Raw genomic sequence first — 19,389 nt, forward strand, 5'->3', positions numbered from 1 at the left:
GAGATCATCGAGAACTTTTAAGGACTCATGAGAAATTACGTTTTGAAAAGCTCAACCTTGAGCAAGAGCATGAGTTCTTAAAGGAAATCAATGATGATCTTCGCGAGAAAAGTTCTTCTTACATTGCCAAGCGTTTACTCTTATCCACTTACATGCCTCAAGTCAAGTCTAGCAACAAGAACAAGAAATATTCTTCCTCTAGTAGTAACAATAATCATGCTAAATCTAATGTTGTTGCTTCTAGTAGTTCTCTTCATTCCACTAATGATTCTCTTAGCCAAGTTACACTTGAGCAAGAAAATAGCTTATTGAAGGGAATTATAGAGAAAGGTGTTTACAAGAGCCTTGCCAGGAGTAAGCAATTCGAGGAAATTGTACGCAAGCAAGGCACCGGAAGAACCAAGGTGTTGGTTTTGAACGAAATTTCAATGCCAATGGAGTTGACTGGGAAGAAGATCAATACCCCAAGACGAAGTTTGTTCCTCAACAAGAGAAGTATGATCCTACTTCCTTCAAAGGGACACATGCTCAAGATGATCTTCCACCACAAGACCACAAGCAAAAAGGCAAGGATAAGCTTCAAGAGGAAATTGATGCATTTGAAGAAGCACCCAAGGCCTTGGTCAAGTGGGTTCCCAATACTACATCAAGTTATACTTCATCAAGTACGACTACAACTCCAAGGATTCCCATCAAGATGATGTGGATCGCGAAGAAGCAGAACTAGAGAGTTCTTGAGGGTGACTCCACCAACATACTTCACTCTTATCATTTTGGCAAGAACATGTGCAATCAACTTCCACATCTTGCACTAGTTCAAGGAGTCACAAACCCTCTTGTTGGTAAGACAAGGGACAAGTTAACGTAATGCTATCATAGACATCATCTTGTGTGTGCATCACTCTATGTCTATGGATATCCTTGTTTGTTCCTTGTGGGACTAACCCATGTAGGTATTGAAAGTGCAACTCACTCCAAAGGATTGCTCCAAATTATCTACATCAACATTGAGCATCCACATCTTCAACACCTACATGAAGTCATCATCGACAAAACCCAAGGTTAGTTCATCCCTCTTAGGGGGGATCTCACATCTAGGGGGAGCTTTACTCTAAGAATTGAGCTAAAGCAACTCTAATGGTGTGAACACAACAACGCTTTATGTAAAAGTGGGAACCCCACTTGTGCTTAAACGATGAGTATGACCTATGATCAAATGTTCTCATTTGACTCCTAAGTCAATATACTCATATATAAATGACCTAGTCATCGCCAATTGCGTGATAGATGCTAGAATTGGGTGTTCATGCTTTGCCACATATTTCATTTGCCATTTTATTGTGTGAGCATGTTGGTTACATAACTTACTCATTCGAGGACATCCACTTGTTGTTTTGATTTTTTGGTTCCTTTTTCTTTTGCCAAGTGGATGGACAAGAATGCCTAAGAACCTTCTCTAGATATCTATACTTTTCTCTTCTCAAACTCTATTCATGCTACATCACAAAGTTTGATCAAGTCAGATTCGAACCACTCTGTGTGAGGAGCACTCGGAGTCCCCGATTCGTCATAGACTTAAACTTCCAAAACTTCTTTGTGCGTTTCGGTCTGACCGATTCATCCATTTCGGTCATACCAAGATCACTAAGTCGATCTAGGTTTTCAATCTCGATGCAACCGATTTGAACTTTTCGGTCACACCGAGTTTCAGTAACTGCTTGCAGTTATGAATCTCGGTGCCAATGAGTTGTTCCACTCGGTCACACCGACAGGGTCAGGCTATATATATCCCCGGGCCAAAATTTGGAAAAATTTCTGAACCCCTTCGCCCGCGCTCAGCCTGCTCTGCCTCCCTGGGTCTCCGGATTGTCCTACTCATCGCCAGCTGCCTCCCGCCGCTGGTCTCCGCCGCTGTCAACGGGAATCATCTCCGTCGTCGCCGCCATAGCAAGTCCATCACCGCACTTAGGGTATGGACTTGATCCTTATGCTAATCTCACTCTGATTCTTAGCACATTGTTTTGCCATGTATCTTGCCACGATTGAGATCACTCTATCCAGCGAAATCACTCCGTAGTTTAGTCATGGATTGAAAAATTAGGGTTAGGTTTCCACCGAAATCATCTCGGACCAGCTGAGTTGTTGAAATCAGTTCCACCGATTTGGCTAAGGCCATTGCACATGTGATTCTCTGTCTGACCGAGAATTGCAAATCGGTGTGACCGAGTTCAATACGTTGTGAAACCCTTGCAGTCTCGGTGCCACCGAACTGTGAATCGGTCTGACCGAGTTCACTAGTTTAGGTTCCAAAAGCTGCTTCGGTATCACCAAGTTTTCAAATCGGTAGATTCGAAATGCTTTCTGTGGAAAACTAAAACTAAGTTTTTAACCCATTCTTTTGCAAAAACCTCTATACTTTGTGATGCTTATCCAATCTACCTCATCTATAATCTATTCACAGGGTCTGCTGTCAGTGTTTGCATCATGTCACATCAGAGTGACAGTCAGAACAAGTCTGAAGAGCAAGTTAACATGAGTGAGGGCACTAGTCCCTCTAGCAGCTTTGATGAGGGAAGCAGGAGTACACCCAGCAACTTGCCTAAGGCAGCCACCATGACCAGAAAGAAGAGAACCTCAGATTCTGAGGATGAGGACTATGTGGCTGTTGAGGAAGAGGCCACCTCAAAGAGGAGAGTCCTGAAAAAGGAATATGGCACAGCTGCTGCCACTAAGCCAGGAATGAAGCAAAAGGTTCCTTCCAAGAGAGTTCCCATATCGAAAGCCAGAACATCCACTCAAGAGACTCTGGGATCTGCACCCAAAGAACAAGTTGTGGCAGAAAAGAAAAGGAAGGAAAGGGTTAAGAAGACCACTGCCAGAGTGCTTGGCAGATCTTCAATAATGAAAGGTTCTGAAGAAGAGGAAGAGGATGCAGCACCAGCACCCAAAGCTCAAAAGCTTATGGGAGATGTTATAAGGGCAGGGGCTGCTCCATCTAAGCCTAAGACTGCTCCTAAGAATGCTGCTCTAGCTCCAAAGCCAAAACCCAAGAGGAGCACCAGGAACATCTCTGTTGAGGAGAAGAACAAGGCCCCAGTGCCTCAAGCTGCTGAAGAAGAAGATGATTCTGTCGTTTTGAGGAAGTTGAAGCCCAAAATTCCAGATCACAATGATGCTCACCCAGTTGCAGAGAACATGAAAATCAGGAAGGATTCAGGTTTAAGGCTATGGAGAGAGTCTGATCCATATGCCACCAGGAGAAGGACTGATGTGGACTACAGGTTCCATACAAAGGAACAACAGGACTTCTATGAGACCATTTTACTTGACAAGAAGCCCATAGTGTGTGACATGAGATGGGTTGATTGGAAATTCATTGAGGAAAATGAAGATCACTTCCCTGGTGTGTATGACAGCTTCAAGGCATGTGGAGTCGATGAGTTTGTGGCTCAGAAGCTCACAAAGTGGAATGATGAGCTTATTATGCAGTTCTACTCCACAGCTCATTTCTACCCAGATGGAAGGATTGTCTGGATGTCTGAAGGTACTAGGTACTAGTCAACGGTTGAAGAATGGGCAAAATTGATCAATGCTCCTGAGGAGAATGAAGATGACTTGGATGTCTATGCCAAGAAGAAGAAGGATCACAACACCATGGCACATATGTACAAAGAGATCCCAGATGCTGCTCTTGAGACACACAAGTTTGGATCAATACATTATCTTCTGTCAGGTTTGCCAACAATCAACTGGATCCTCAGGCACACTCGCTTGCCAAAGTCAGGTGATCACAAGATGATCAGAGGCCATGCAATTAACCTGCTTCACATATTTGATGTGCCTCAAAAGTTCAAAGTCATGAGCCTAATTGTGTAAACCATAAAGAGAACAGCTGCAGATCAGAAGAGAAGTTGTGGGTATGCCCCACAGATCCAGGAGCTAATCAACTCCAAGATGGGCACTGGCACATATCTCTTGGACAAGGAACACATGCCCATCTACCCAGACTTTGAGGACAACACTGTGGTGATGGATGAGAATGAACCATCTTTTGTGCACGCACAAGCAAAGAGGGAGAAGGCAAGGACTGAAAAGGCTGCAAAGATGCCAACCATTGATGAGGCATCTCAGTATCTTCTGAAGAGCAAGCAAGATCAGCTTGGCTACTGGATTACCTCCACTCTGAGGATTGAGAAGGGATTGGCCACCCTGACTCAAAACCAGGAGAGCTTGGAGAGGATCATGGAGCATAAGTTCTATGACTTAGATGTGAAGGTCACTGAGATCCAGTCAGATGTTGAGCAACTTCAGGATGAAGTGCAGGAGAAGAAGGGCAAGTCTACCACTGATGCTTTTGCTAGAGCGCCCAGAGGACAGAGATCTGCTGCAGTGCCTGTTACAGACACCAGAGCAACTTCGTCTGCACCAGCTACAGCTTTAGTGCCACCAGCTCCAACACCCACTCCACCAGCTCCATCTACATCAACTGATGCCTTCGTCCTTGGCATTTTATCTACACCACCACCTGAAGACCAAGCCTGAGAGTCGAGCTAGCACTATGCATTTTTATGAACTTTTTGGTAACTTGTTGCCAAAGCAAGAGAAAATGTATAGATCATAGGCTTCGAGAGAGTGTGTTTCTTTTTGTTCTCTCTTATTGCTTGGTGGTTGAACTTTGTTATTTGCTTGTTTGAGATACTTTATGCTTTTGTGTGATACTTGGATGATCATGTGTTTGATCATATGCTACCTTAATGCTTGTTGGATGACATTATCTTTTTATATCCCCATATGATCATTCACTTTGCTTGGTGATGAGTGCATGTATTTAATTATTATCATTTTGAGCGCTTCACCAAGATGTATGTGACATGGAAGAGTAACCCATGATCCTAACTCATTGTGCATTTGCAGTCCAAAGCAAATTTTAAACTATGCACAAATTTAGGGGGAGCTCTTGCTTTTCACATACTTCTCAAAGCGACAATGTTTTTCATTCTTATTATCATTTGTCGAAGCTTTGATCTATATGTTGTCATCAATTACCAAAAGGGGGAGATTGAAAGTGCAACTATCCCTTGGTGGTTTTGGTAATTTCTAACAACATATAACTCATTGAGCTAATGCTATTTCAAGATTAATATCTCAGGAAAGCTCAATGATTGGCATGGCATGGATGAGAAAAGTGGACCCCTCAAAATGCTAAGGACAAAAGGATTGGCTCAAGCTCAAAGCTCAAGACTCTACATTTTCTATTTTAGTGATCCAAGATCACATTGAGTCTATAGGAAAAGCCAATACTATCAAGGCGGGATGAGGTGTTGCTTAATGAGGCTCTTGCTCAAAATGCTTAGTGATATGCTCCAAAACCCTCAACTACTTTCTCACATCCACATATGACCTAAACCAAAAGTCAAACTCGGCCCCACCAATTATTTCTATCTGGCGCCACCGAGTTCAAAAGTTATAGCCACTGCCACAAACCCTAGGCAAATCGGTCTCACCGATAGGGATCTCGGTCTCACCGAGATGGGATTGTAATCTCTCTGTTTCCCTTTGTAACATTTCGGTCTTACCGAGATGAGCGATCAGTCCCACCGAGATTGCAATGTAAACTCTCTGTTTCCCCTTCGTAACGTTTCGTCTCACCGAAATGAGCGATCGGTCCCACCGAGTTTACCTGACCAACTCTCTGGTTAGCTTATTACCAAAATCGGTCTCACCGAGTTTGGGTAATCGGTCTCACCGAGATTACGTTATGCCCTAACCCTAAGCATATCGGTCCTACCAAGTTGCATGTCGGTCCCACCGAAACTCCTAACGGTCACTAGCTTTGCTGAATCGGTCCGACCGAGTTTATCAATTCGGTCCCACCGAGATTGGCAAGTTGTGTGCAACGGTTAGATTTTGTGTGGAGGCTATATATACCCCTCCACCACCTCTTCATTCTAGAAGAGAGCCATCAGAACAAAACTACACTTCCAACTTACTTTTTCTAAGAAAGAACCACCTACACTTGTGTTGAGGCCAAGATATTCCATTCTTACCATATGAATCTTGATCTCTAGCCTTCCCAAGTTGCTTTCCACTCAAATCCTATTTCCACTAAATCCATATCCTGTGAGAGAGAGTTGAGTGTTGGGGAGACTATCATTTGAAGCACAAGAGCAAGGAGTTCATCATCAACACACCACTTGTTAATTCTTGGAGAGTGGTGTCTCCTAGATTGGCTAGGTGTCACTTGGGAGCCTCCGACAAGATTGTGGAGTTGAACCAAGGAGTTTGTAAGGGCAAGGAGATCGCCTACTTCATGAAGATCTACCGCTAGTGAGGCAAGTCCTTCGTGGGCGACGGCCATGGTGGGATAGACAAGGTTGCTTCTTCGTGGACCCTTTGTGGGTGGAGCCCTCCGTGGACTCGCGCAGCCGTTACCCTTCGTGGGTTGAAGTCTCCATCAACGTGGATGTACGATAGAACCACCTATCGGAACCACAACAAAAACATACGTGTCTCCTATTGCGTTTGAATCCTCCAAACCCTTCCCTTTACATTCTTGCAAGTTGCATGCTTTACTTTCCGCTGCTCATATACTCTTTGCATGATTGCTTGAATTGTGTTAAGATTGCTTGACTTGTCCAAAGTTGCTAAAATCTGCCAAGAACTAAACTTGGGAAAAGGATAAGTTTTTATTTGGTCAAGTAGTCTAATCACCCCCCTCTAGACATACTTTCGATCCTACACTTGAGATCTTTGTAATTGGGCATCATTTGGATCAATGTGCACACGGTATCATATTTTCCATCCAAGGCTCTTAGGATCTTCTTGATGATGAATCTATCGGTCATCTCTTCACTTCCTAAGCCGGCAATCTCATTTGTGATGACAGCAAGCCTAGAGTACATTTCAGCGACGCCTTCACCATCCTTCATTTTGAACTTGTCAAGCTCACTTTGAAGCACGTCCAATTTGGATTCCTTGATAGATTCGGTACCTTCATGCATATCAATCAAAGTATCCCAAATTTCCTTTGCATTCTCAAGACGGCTGATTTTTTTGAATTCTTCGGGGCATAAACCGTTGAAGAGAATATCACAAGCTTGAGCATTGTATTGTACCATCTTCAACTCTTCCGTTGTAGCTTCACGATTTGGTTCTCTTCCATTGAAGAATTCACCTTGCAAGCCAATACACACAATAGCCCAAACGGCGGGGTTATGTCCAAGAATATGCATTTTCATCTTATGCTTCCAACTAGCAAAATTTGTACCATCAAAGTAAGGATCTCTACAGTGGTAATTTCCCCCGCTAGACGCCATACTCTCCTAGGTTGTGAAACCAAGGCTATGACCACCAAAAGTTGTGGAGATCAAAGCAAATGGAGACCAAAGCTTTGATACCACTTGTAGGATCAAAAGTATGTCTAGAGGGGGGGTGATTAGACTACTTGACCAAATAAAAATCTAGCCTTTTCCCAATTTTAGTTCTAGGCAGATTTTAGCAACTTAGCACAAGTCAAGCAATCAACCTACACATGCAATTCTAAGAGTATAGCAGCGGAAAGTAAAACAATTGCATATGAAGGTAAAGGGAGGAGTTTGGAGTGTGCAAATGCAATTTGAGACACGGAGATTTTTGGCGTGGTTCCGATAGGTGGTGCTATCGTACATCCACGTTGATGGAGACTTCAACCCACGAAGGGTAACGGTTGCGCGAGTTCTCGGAGGGCTCCACCCACGAAGGGTCCACGAAGAAGCAACCTTGTCTATCCCACCATGGCCGTTGCCCACGAAGGACTTGCCTCACTCGGGTAGATCTTCATGAAATAGGCGATCTCCTTGCCCTTACAAACTCCTTGGTTCAACTCCACAATCTTGACAGAGGCTCCCAAGTAACACCTAACCAATCTAGGAGACACCACTCTCCAAGAGGTGTGCTTCAAATGATAGTCTCCCCAACACTCAACTCTCTCTCTCACAGGATTTGGATTTGGTGGAAAGATGATTTGAGTGGAAAGCAACTTGGGAAGGCTATAGATCAAGATTTATGTGATTGGAATGGAACATCTTGACCTCAACACAAGTATAGGTGGTTCTCTCTCAGAAAATGTAAGTTGGAAGTGTAGGCATGTTCTGATGGCTCTCCCCTCGAATGAAGAGTGGGTGGAGGGGTATAAATAGCCTCCACACAAAATCTAACCATTACACACAAATCACCAAACTCGATGGGACCGAATCATGAAACTCGATCAGACCGATTTAGTTCAAAATGTGAACGTTAGGATTTTCGGTGGGACAGACATGTCAACTCGGTGGGACCGATTTTGTTAGGGTTAGGGCATAACGTAATCTCGGTGAGACCGATTACACAAACTCGGTGAGATCGATTTTGGTAATGGACTAACAGAGAGTTGGTCAGGCAAACTCGGTGGGACCGATTCTCTCATCTTGGTTGGACCGAAACGTTACGAAAGGGAAACAGAGAGTTTGCATTGCAATCTCGGTGGGACCGATCGCTCATCTCGGTTTGACCGAAACGTTACGAAGGGAAACAGAGAGATTGCAATCCCATCTCAGTGAGACCGAGGTCCCTATCAGTGAGACCGAAAAGACTAGGGTTTCTGGCAGTGGCTATGTTAACTGAACTCGGTGGTGCCAGATAGAAACTTTCAGTGGGGCCGAGTTTGACTTTTGGTTTGGAATATATGTGGATGTGAGAAAGTAGTTGAGGGCTTTTGGAGCATATCACTAAGCACTTTGAGCAAGCAAGCCATTAGGAAACACCTCATCCCCTCTTAATAGTATTGACTTTTCCTATGGACTCAATGTGATCTTAGATCACTTAAAATGAAAAGATGTAGAGTCCTGAGCTTTGAGATTGAGCCAATTCTTTGTCCTTAGAATTTTGAGGGATCCACTTTTCTCATCCATGCCATGCCAATCATTGAGCTTTCCTGAAATGTTTATCTTTAAGTAGCATTAGCTCAATGAGTTATATGTTGTTAGGAATTACCAAAACCACCCAGGGACAGTTGCACTTTCACCATCGCACCAGCGGGAGCGCCGTTGTTGATGGGGAGCGGGGAGTCGAAAAAGCTGAGTACCTCACAGGGGTACTCGTCGTCCGTAGGTGCGTCGGAGATGTGCAGCATGGCCAAGGAGGCAGCGAGCACGTCGATGACGTCGTTCGCCAGCGTGACGGGCTTGTTGGAGTCGGAGAAGATCCCCGTCTGAAGCATGCTCCCAGCCAGGACCTCGAGCAGCCCCATGGTGGGCGCCAACTGTCGTGGTGGGCGCACGGCAGATGCCAAGGGATTGCTAAAGATAGGAGGAGGCTTGAGGGCACTGGTGGGCTTCAGAGATGAGGTCGGCATGAGCGAGCGCGGAATGCAAGACATACCCAGGTTCGGGGCTCTCCGGAGAGATAACACCCCTAGTACTGCCGAGTGTGGTTTATATGTAAAAATATAGAGCTGCTCCTAGAGCTGTATGGAGGAAGAAGGAGGTCTGGCCAAGGCTTAGGTTGCTACCTCTCCTTGGGTGTTGCTTGCTAGGTGTGTGTGTGTGTGTGTGTGTGTGTGATCGCCTCTGCGAATGAAGTGGTTGCCTGTATGCATGGGGGCTCCCGGGGGGTTTTATAGGTCAACCCCCCAGGGGTACAAGGGTAATGTTACAAGGCCGTAGGTCCGGGTTGTCAGTGTCCAGGAACCCAGTGCTGGGACCCGCCGAGTACCAGGGCTCACCGGGTTCTTCAAGCGCGGGCCCCATGCGCCTAGGGGGCACTATGCATCGTCTTATCGATCGTCAGGGCGTGGCCGAGTTGAGTCAGCTATAGTGGCGCTCCGTCAGGTCACCGCTTGTTGGCGTCATGGGTCACGTCGGGTGCACTGTTGCTACGCCATCCTTGGTCTGCGGGTAGGTGAGAGGCACTGTTGCTTCATCCGGCTGGCCAGAGGCATGGGCGGGGTACTGTGGCTTTGGTCATCAGTTGGTGGAGACTTGTCCCATCGTACGGCTGGGATGAGACGGCCGCTGACCCTCGTCCGGGTTTGGAGAACATGCCAAGGGCGGAGCTGGCTTGCTGGGGAAGTCTTGAGCTTGGTTGTTGGGGCCGAGTTGAGGAGTCTGGCCGGGTTGCAGAGCTCGGCCGGGTCGCAGCGCTTGGCCGAGTTGAGCGACCCGGCTAAGCGCGAGCTAGGTTGAGAGGCGATGCTGGCCCCGTTATTTTTGAAAAGGATCCGGGTTATGTTGCCTTCCTGGGGTCCATCCCCCCGACAGAGAGGAAGGGCCACAAGGGGCTGGCCGCCCTGCCCCCCTTGGGTCCGAATTGGACTAGGGGAAGGGGGCGGCGCCCCCCTTTCCTTCCCTTCCCCCTCTTCCTTCCTTCTTCCTCCTTTCCTCAAGGTGGAATCCTACTAGGACTTGGAGTTCTAGTAGGACTCCCTCCTCCTGGCGCGCCCTACAGGGCCGGCCGGCCTCCCCTTCCCCTCCTTTATATACAGGGAAGGGGGCACCCTAGAGCACACAAGTTTCTCTTAACCGTGTGCGGTGCCCTCCTCCACAGTTACACACCTTGGTCATATCGTCGTAGTGCTTAGGCGAAGCCCTGCGCTGGTAACTTCATCATCTCCGTCGCCACGCCGTCGTGCTGATGGAACTCTCCCTTGTCCTCAATTGGATCAAGAGATCAAGGGACGTCATCGAGCTGAACGTGTGCTGAACACGAAGGTGTCGTACGTTCGGTACTTGGATCGGTTGGATCGCGAAGATGTTCGACTACATCAACCGTGTTACTAAACGCTTCCGCTTATGGTGTATGAGGGTACGTGGACACACTCTCCCCGCTCGTTGCTATACTTCTCCTAGATAGATCTTGCGTGATCGTAGGATTTTTTTGAAATACTATGTTCCCCAATAGTGGAATCTGAGCCAGGTCTATGCATAGATGTTATATGCATGAGTAGAACACAATGAGTTGTGGGAGATAATAGTCATACTACTTACTAGCAACGTCTTACTTTGATTCGACGGTATTGTTGGATGAAGCGGCCCAGACCGACATTACATGATCGCGTTCATGAGACTGGTTCTACCGACGTGCTTCGCACACAGGTGGCTTGCGGGTGTCTGTTTCTCCAGCTTTCGTTGAATTGAGTTTGACTACGCCCGGTCCTTGTTGAAGGCTAAAACAGCACACTTGACGAAAAATCATTGTGGTTTTGATGCGTAGGTAAGAATGGTTCTTGCTAGAAGCCCGTAGCAGCCACATAAAACTTGCAACAACAAAGTAGAGTCCGTCTAACTTGTTTTTGCAGGGAATGTTGTGATTTGATATGGTCAAGACGTGATGAGATATAAATTGTTGTATGAGATGATCATGTTTTGTAGAAGTTATCGGCAATTGGCAGGAGCCTTATGGTTGTCGCTTTATTGTGTGAAATGCAATTGCCATGTAATTGCTTTACTTTATGACCAAGCGGTAGTGATAGTCGTAGAAGTAATAGTTGGCGAGACGAAAATGATGCTACGATGGAGATCAAGGTGTCAAGCCAGTGACGATGGTGATCATGAAGGTGCTTTGGAGATGGAGATCAAAGGCACAAGATGATGATGGCCATATCATATCACTTATTTTGATTGCATATGATGTTTATCTTTTATGCATCTTATTTTGCTTAGTATGGCGGTAGCATTATAAGATGATCTCTCACTAAATTTCAAGGTATAAGTGTTCTCCCTGAGTATGCACCGTTGCTACAGTTCGTCATGTTGAGACACCACATGATGATTGGGTGTGATAAGCTCTACGTTCACATACAACGGGTGCAAGCCAGTTTTGCACACGCAGAATACTCGGGTTAAACTTGACGAGCCTAACATATGCAGATATGGCCTCAGAACACTGAGACCGAAAGGTCGAACGTGAATCATATAGTATATATGATCAACATAGTGATGTTCACCATTGAAAACTACTCCATCTCACGTGATGATCGGGCATGGTTTAGTTGATATGGTTCACGTGATCACTTAGATGACTAGCGAGATGTCTATCTAAGTAGGAGTTCTTAAGTAATATGATTAATTGAACTTTAATTTATCATGAACTTAGTACCTGATAGTATTTTGCATGTCTATGTTGTTGTAGATCAATGGCTCGTGCTACCGTTCCCTTGAATTCTAATGCATTCCTAGAGAAAGCTAAGTTGAAAGATGATGGTAGCAACTACACGGACTGGGTCCGTAACTTGAGGGTTATCCTCATTGCTGCATGGAAGAATTACATCCTGGAAGCACCGCTAGGTGCAAAACCCACTGTAGGAGCAACTCCAGACATTATGAATGTGTGGCAGAGCAAAGCTGATGACTACTCGATAGTTCAGTGTGCCATGCTTTATGGCTTAGAACCAGGACTTCAACGACGTTTTGAACATCATGGAGCATACGAGATGTTCCAGGAGTTGAAGTTAATATTTCAAGCAAATGCCCGGATTGAGATATATGAAGTGTCCAATAAGTTCTACAGCTGCAAAATGGAGGAGAATAGTTCTGTCAGTGAACATATACTCAGAATGTCTGGGTACCACAACCACTTGACTCAATTGGGAGTTAATCTTCCTGATGATAGTGTCATTGACAGAGTTCTTCAATCACTACCACCAAGCTACAAAAGCTTCGTGATGAACTATAATATGCAAGGGATGGATAAGACAATTACCGAGCTCTTCACGATGCTAAAGGCTGCAGAGGTAGAAATCAAGAATGAGCATCAAGTGTTGATGGTTCACAAGACCACTAGTTTCAAGAAGAAGGGCAAAGGGAAGAAGGGGAACTTCAAGAAGAACGGCAAACAAGTTGCTACTCAAGTGAAGAAGCCCAAGTCCGGACCTAAGCCTGAGACTGAGTGCTTCTACTGCTAAAGGACTGGTCACTGGAAGCGGAGCTGCCCCAAGTATTTGGCAGATAAGAAGGATGGCAAAGTGAAAGGTATATTTGATATACATGTTATTGATGTGTGATACGTCTCCAAAGTATCTATAATTTATGAAGAATTCATGCTATTATATTATCCATATTAGATGTTTTATATGCATTTATATGCTATTTTATATGATTTTGGGACTAACCTATTAACCTAGAGCCCAGTGCTAGTTTATGTTTTTCCTTGTTTTGAGTTTTACAGAAAAAGGAGTACCAAACGGAGTCCAATTGACGTCCTAATTTTTGATGATTTTTTATGGACCAAAAGAAGCCCCGGAGTAAAAGAGTTGGGCAGAAGAGTCTCGGGTTGTCCACGAGGGTGGGGCGCGCGCCCTACCCCCCTGGGCGTGGGTCCCTATCTTGTGGACGATTCGGAGACCCCCTAACATGAAACCGAGGCCAAAAATTCCTATAAATACAAAAACACCTAGAAAATAACCTAGATCGGAAGTTCTGCCACCGCAAGCCTCTGTAGCCACGAGAAAGCAATCTAGGCCCTCTCTGGCACCCTACCGGAGGGGCCATCATCACCGGAGGCTATGGAGGAGGATCCCGGAGGGGCCATCATCACCATGAAGGACAAGGACAAGAGGGAGAACCTCTCCCCATCCAGGGGGAGGCCATGGACGAGGAAGCACAAGGGGGGGGGAACCTCTCCTCCTCTCTCTCGGTGGCACTGGAGTGCCATCGGGAGGGGAATCATCGCCGCGGTGATCGTCTTCATCAACATCACCATCGTCATCTCTTTTATGTGGTCCACTCTCCCGCACCCCGCTGTAATCCCTACTTGAACATGGTGCTTTATGCCACATATTATGATCCAATGACGTGTTGCCATCCTATGATGTTTTGAGTAGATATCCTTTGTGTTTGGGTTGATTGATGATCTAGATTGGTACGAGTTGTATGTTTTATTTTGGTGTTGTCCTATTGTGCCCTCCGTGTCGCGCAAGCGTGAGGGATTCCCATTGTAGGGTGTTGCAATACGTCCATGATTCGCTTATATTGGGTTGCTTGAGTGCCAGAAGCATAAACCCGAGTAAGGAGGTTGTTGCGTATGGGATAAAGGAGACTTGATGCTTTAATGCTATGGTTGGGTTTTACCTTAATGATCTTTAGTAGTTGCGGATGCTTGCTAGAGTTCCAATCATAAGTGCATATGATCCAATAAGAGAAAGTATGTTGGCTTATGCCTCTCCCTCATATGAAATTGCAGTGACAACTATCGGTCTTGTTAACAATTGCCTAGGACAGTTCCGCACACCGACCCATCATTATTCCACACTCGCTATTTAAAATATTTAGTAGGGCCATTTGCATTTCTGTCCCTAACTCGAACCACCTAATCAGATATACCCCTAATTCGAAAGCCTGCTCAAATTTGCCCCTCTGCCATTAGGTGCCCTTATAGAAATGCCCTTTTGCGCCATTACCGTTCGGTCAAACAGCTTTGACCGTCCTGAAAAAAATAGCAAGAAAAATCTAAAAAATCTAAAATTTTGTGAGATCGAAGATACTCATGTGCCCAAGGTGTGTGCAAATTTTTGTGCTATTTGGACATTCCAGGAGCTCATGGCGAGGAAAAATAGTTAATCTGCACGCTTGTGAACAATAAATTTGAAATAAAATAGCAAAAAAATTTAAAAAAATATGAAATTTTTTGGCATCAAAGTGGCTTGGGTGCACAAGGTGCTTGCAAGTTTTTGTGATCAAATGGCATGCGAGGAGCTCTAGCAAGAAAAAACAAAATAGTCATTTTTTCCCAAGTTTTTTCCCGAGCCAAATTTTGTTTTTTCTCCACAAGCCCCTCCAATGTCCAAACACAACAAAAATTTGCACGCAGCTTGCAGACCCGAGCCTCTTGATGCCAAAAAATTTCATATTTTTTTGAATTTTCTTACTATTTTTTTGAATTTACTGTTCACAGGCTTACATATTTATTGTTTTTCCTCTGACATGGGCTCTTGGAATGTACGAACCGCACGAAAGTTTGGACGCACCTTGCGAACCTGAGTATCTTTGATCCCACAAATTTTCAGATTTTTTAGAATTTTTTTGCTATTTTTTCAGGATGGTCAAAACCCTTTGACCGGACGGTAACGACACATAAGGGTATTTCTGTAAGTGCACCTAATGGCGGAGGGGTAAATTTGAGCAGGCTTTGAAATTAGGGGTAAATCCGAGAATGGGCGCAAATTAGGGGCATAGATGTAAATGTCCCTATTTAGTAATATATTCTAAATTTATGATAATAGCACCTACTTTCATATTTTAGCTCTCCGATACCATGCAAAGTTATCCTCTTCATACCCACAACATAGTTTTATTTCTCGTTTCTAGTTGGAAGCAAACGTTCGACGTACGTAGAGTCGTATCAGTGGTAGATATGACTTGAGAGAATATCGATCTTACCTTTAGCTCCTTGTGGGTTCGACACTCCATACTTATCACTTCCACCTTTGGGAATTGCTACGATGATTCCCTACACTTGGGGATTATCAATGTGTACCTTACTAATGCTCGTAGTAGCGCCTGGTTATTTGATACTGGTTTTGTTACTCATATTTGCAACTTGAAACAGGGGCTACGGATTAAACGAAGATTGGCTAAGGACGAGGTGACGATGCGCGTGGGAAATGGTTCCAAAGTTGATGTGATCGTCATCGGCATGCTACCTCTACATCTACCTTTGGGATTAGTTTTAGACCTAAATAATTGTTATTTGGTGCCAAAGTTAAGCATAAATATTATATCTGGATCTTGTTTGATGTGAGATGGTTATTCATTTAAATCAGAGAATAATTGTTGTTCTATTTATATGAGTAATATCTTTTATGGTCATACACCCTTGATGAGTGGTCTACTTTTATTGAATCTTGATAGTAGTGATACACATATTCAGAGTATTGAAGCCAAAAGATACAAGTTTAATAATGATAGTGCACCTTATTTGTGGCACTGCCGTTTAGGTCATATTGGTGTAAAGCGCATGAAAAAACTCCATGCTGATGGATTTTTGGAATCACTTGATTATGAATCACTTGATGCTTGCGAACTATGCCTCATGGGCAAGATGACTAAGACTCCGTTCTCCGGAACAATGGAGCGAGAAATAGACTTGTTGGAAATAATACATACTGATATATGTGGTCCGATGAGTGTTGATGCTCGCGGCGGGTATCGTTATTTTCCGACCTTCACAGATGATTTGAGCAGATATGGGTATATCTACTTGATGAAACACAAGTCTAAAACATTTGAAAAGTTCAAAGAACTTCAGAGTGAAGTGGAAAATCATCGTAACAAGAAAATAAAGTTTCTACAATCTGATCGTGGAGGAGAATATTTGAGTTACGAGTTTGGTCTTCATTTGAAACAATGTGGAATAGTTTTGCAACTCATGCCACCTCGAACAACACAGCGTAATGGTGTGTCCGAACGTCATAATCGTACTTTATTAGATATGATGCGATCTATGATGTCTCTTAGTGATTTACCGCTATCGTTTTGGGGTTATGCTTTAGAGACGGTTGCATTCACGTTAAATAGGGCACCATCTAAATCCGTTGAGATGACACCATATGAATTGTGGTTTTGGGAAGAAACTCTAGTTGTCGTTTCTTAAAGTTTGTGGCTGCGATGATTATGTGAAAAAGCTTCAACCTGATAAGCTCGAACCCAAATCGAAGAAATGTGTCTTCATAGGATACCCAAAGGAGACTATTGGGTACACCTTGTATCATAGATCCGAAGGCAAGATATCCGTTGCTAAGAATGGATCCTTTCTAGAGAAGGAGTTCCTCTTGAAAGAAGTGAGTGGGAGGAAAGTAGAACTTGATGAGGTAATTGTACCTTCTCCCGAATTGGAAATTAGTTCATCACAGAAATCAGTTCCAGTGATTCCTACACCAATTAGTGAGGAAGCTAATGTTGATGATCATGAAACTTCTGATCAAGTTACTACCGAACCTCGTAGGTCCATTAGAGTAAGATCCGCACTAGTGTGGTATGGTAATCCTGTTTTGGAGGTCATGTTACTTGACCATGACGAACCTACGAACTATGAGGAAGCGATGATGAGCCCAGCTTCCGTTAAATGGCTTGAGGCCATGAAATCTGAGATAGGATCCATGTATGAGAACAAAGTGTGAACTTTAGTTGACTTGCCCGACGATCGGCAAGTAATAGAGAATAAATGGATCTTCAAGAAGAAGAGTGACACTGACAGTAATGTTACTGTCTACAAAGCTCGACCTATTGCGAAAGGTTTTCGACAAGTTCAAGGAGTTGACTACGATGAGACCTTCTCACCCGTAGCGATGCTTAAGTATGTCCGAATCATGTTAGCAATTGCCGCATTTTATGATTATGAAATTTGGCAAATGGATGTCAAAACTGCATTCCTTAATGGATATCTTAAAGAAGAGTTGTATATGATGCAACCAGAAGGTTTTGTCGATCCAAAAGTTGCTAAAAAAGTGTGCAAGCTCCAACGATCCCTTTATGGACTGGTGCAAGCCTCTCTGAGTTGGAATATACGCTTTGATAGTGTGATCAAAGCATATGGTTTTATACAAACTTCTGGAGAAGCCTGTATTTACAAGAAAGTGAGTGAGAGCTCTGTAGCATTTCTGATATTATATGTGGATGACATATTGTTGATTGGAAATTATACTGAATTTCTTAATAGCATAAGAGGATACTTGAATAAGAATTTTTCAATGAAAGACCCCGGTGAAGCTGCTTATATATTGGGCATCAAGATCTATAGAGATAGATCAAGATGCTTAATTGGACTTTCACAAAGCACATACCGTGATAAAGTTTTGACGAAGTTCAAAATGGATCAGTCAAAGAAAGGGTTCTTGCCTGTGTTACAAGGTGTGAAGTTGAGTCAGACTCAATGCCCGACCCCTGCAGAAGATAGAGAGAAAATGGAAGTCATTCCATATGCCTCAGCCATAGGTTCTATCATGTATGGAATGCTGTGTACCAGACCTAATGTGTGCCTTGCTATTAGTTTAGCAGGGAGGTACCAAAGTACTCCAGGTGTGGATCACTGGATAGTGAATATCCTGAAATACCTGAAAAGGACTAAGGATATGTTTCTCATTTATGGAGGTGACAAAGAGCTCATCATAAACGGTTATGTCGATGCAAGATTTGACACTGATCCGTATGACTCTAAGTCACAAACTGGATACGTATTTATATTGAATGGTGGAGCTGTCAGTTGGTGCAGTTCCAAGCACAGCATCGTGGCGGGATCTACATGTGAAGCGGAGTACATAGCTGCTTCAGAAGCAGCAAATGAAGGAGTCTGGATGAAGGAGTTCATATCCGATCTAGGTGTCATACCTAGTGCATCAGTGAGGGAGTCCTGGGCTAAGTGGTCCTCGGCGTCCGGCCTGTTATCTATGGGCTGGGCTGATGGGCTGTGAAGATACGAAGACCGAAGACTACACCCATGTCTGGATGGGACTCTCCTTGGCGTGGAAGGCAAGCTTGACGACGGAATATGCGAATTCCCTTCTTTGTAACCGACCTTGTGTAACCCTAGATCCTCCTTGTGTCTATATAAACTAGAGGACTTAGTCCGGATAGGATATACTCAATACCTTAGTCATACATGCTAGACTTCTAGGGTTTAGCCATTACGATCTCGTGGTAGATCAACTCTTGTAATACTCATATTCATCAATATCAATCAAGCAGGACATAGGGTATTACCTCCATCAAGAGGGCCCGAACCTGGGTAAAACTTCGTGTCCCCTGTCTCCTGTTACCATCCACCTTAGACGCACAGTTCGGGACCCCCTACTCGAGATCTGCCGATTTTGACACCGACATTGGTGCTTTCATTGAGAGTTCCTCTATGATGTCGCTAAAAGGTTGGATGGCCCCTTCAATCATCGATAATGACGTGTCTGCGGAGAAACTTTCCTCCCCGGGCAGATCTTCGTGTTCGGCAGCTTCGCACTGCGGGCCAACTCGTTTGGCCATCTGGAGCAGATCGAAAGCTACGCCCCTGGCCATCAGGCCAGATTCGGGAGCTTGAACTACGTCGCGGACACCCGGGGAGACTTGGTCTTCGATGGATTCGATACCACGGTGGCCGCTCCCGATCACCCCGATGATCATGACCTAAATCTGTCATCGGGCCGCATTCAGGAGATCGCTCCTGTAACCGCTCTAGCTCTAGAGCCGGAGCACGCCGCGCCATCCAAAGACTGGAGGATGAACCCCACCTCGGGGGCCGCAGATTCCACGGGTTGGAGCCGGACATGGACCTGGTCTCACACGATGCTTATGTCACCGGAACGCCGTACTCGTCTCCGGCCGTAGGTTCCGAACAGCGCAAGCCCATGGACGCCGAGCTTGATAGTTTATCGATCTTCAAATTTAGCGCCAC

The sequence above is a fragment of the Triticum dicoccoides genome, chromosome 5A (genome assembly GCF_002162155.2).
Source record: "Triticum dicoccoides isolate Atlit2015 ecotype Zavitan chromosome 5A, WEW_v2.0, whole genome shotgun sequence".
In the NCBI taxonomy this organism is placed as follows: domain Eukaryota; kingdom Viridiplantae; phylum Streptophyta; class Magnoliopsida; order Poales; family Poaceae; genus Triticum; species Triticum dicoccoides.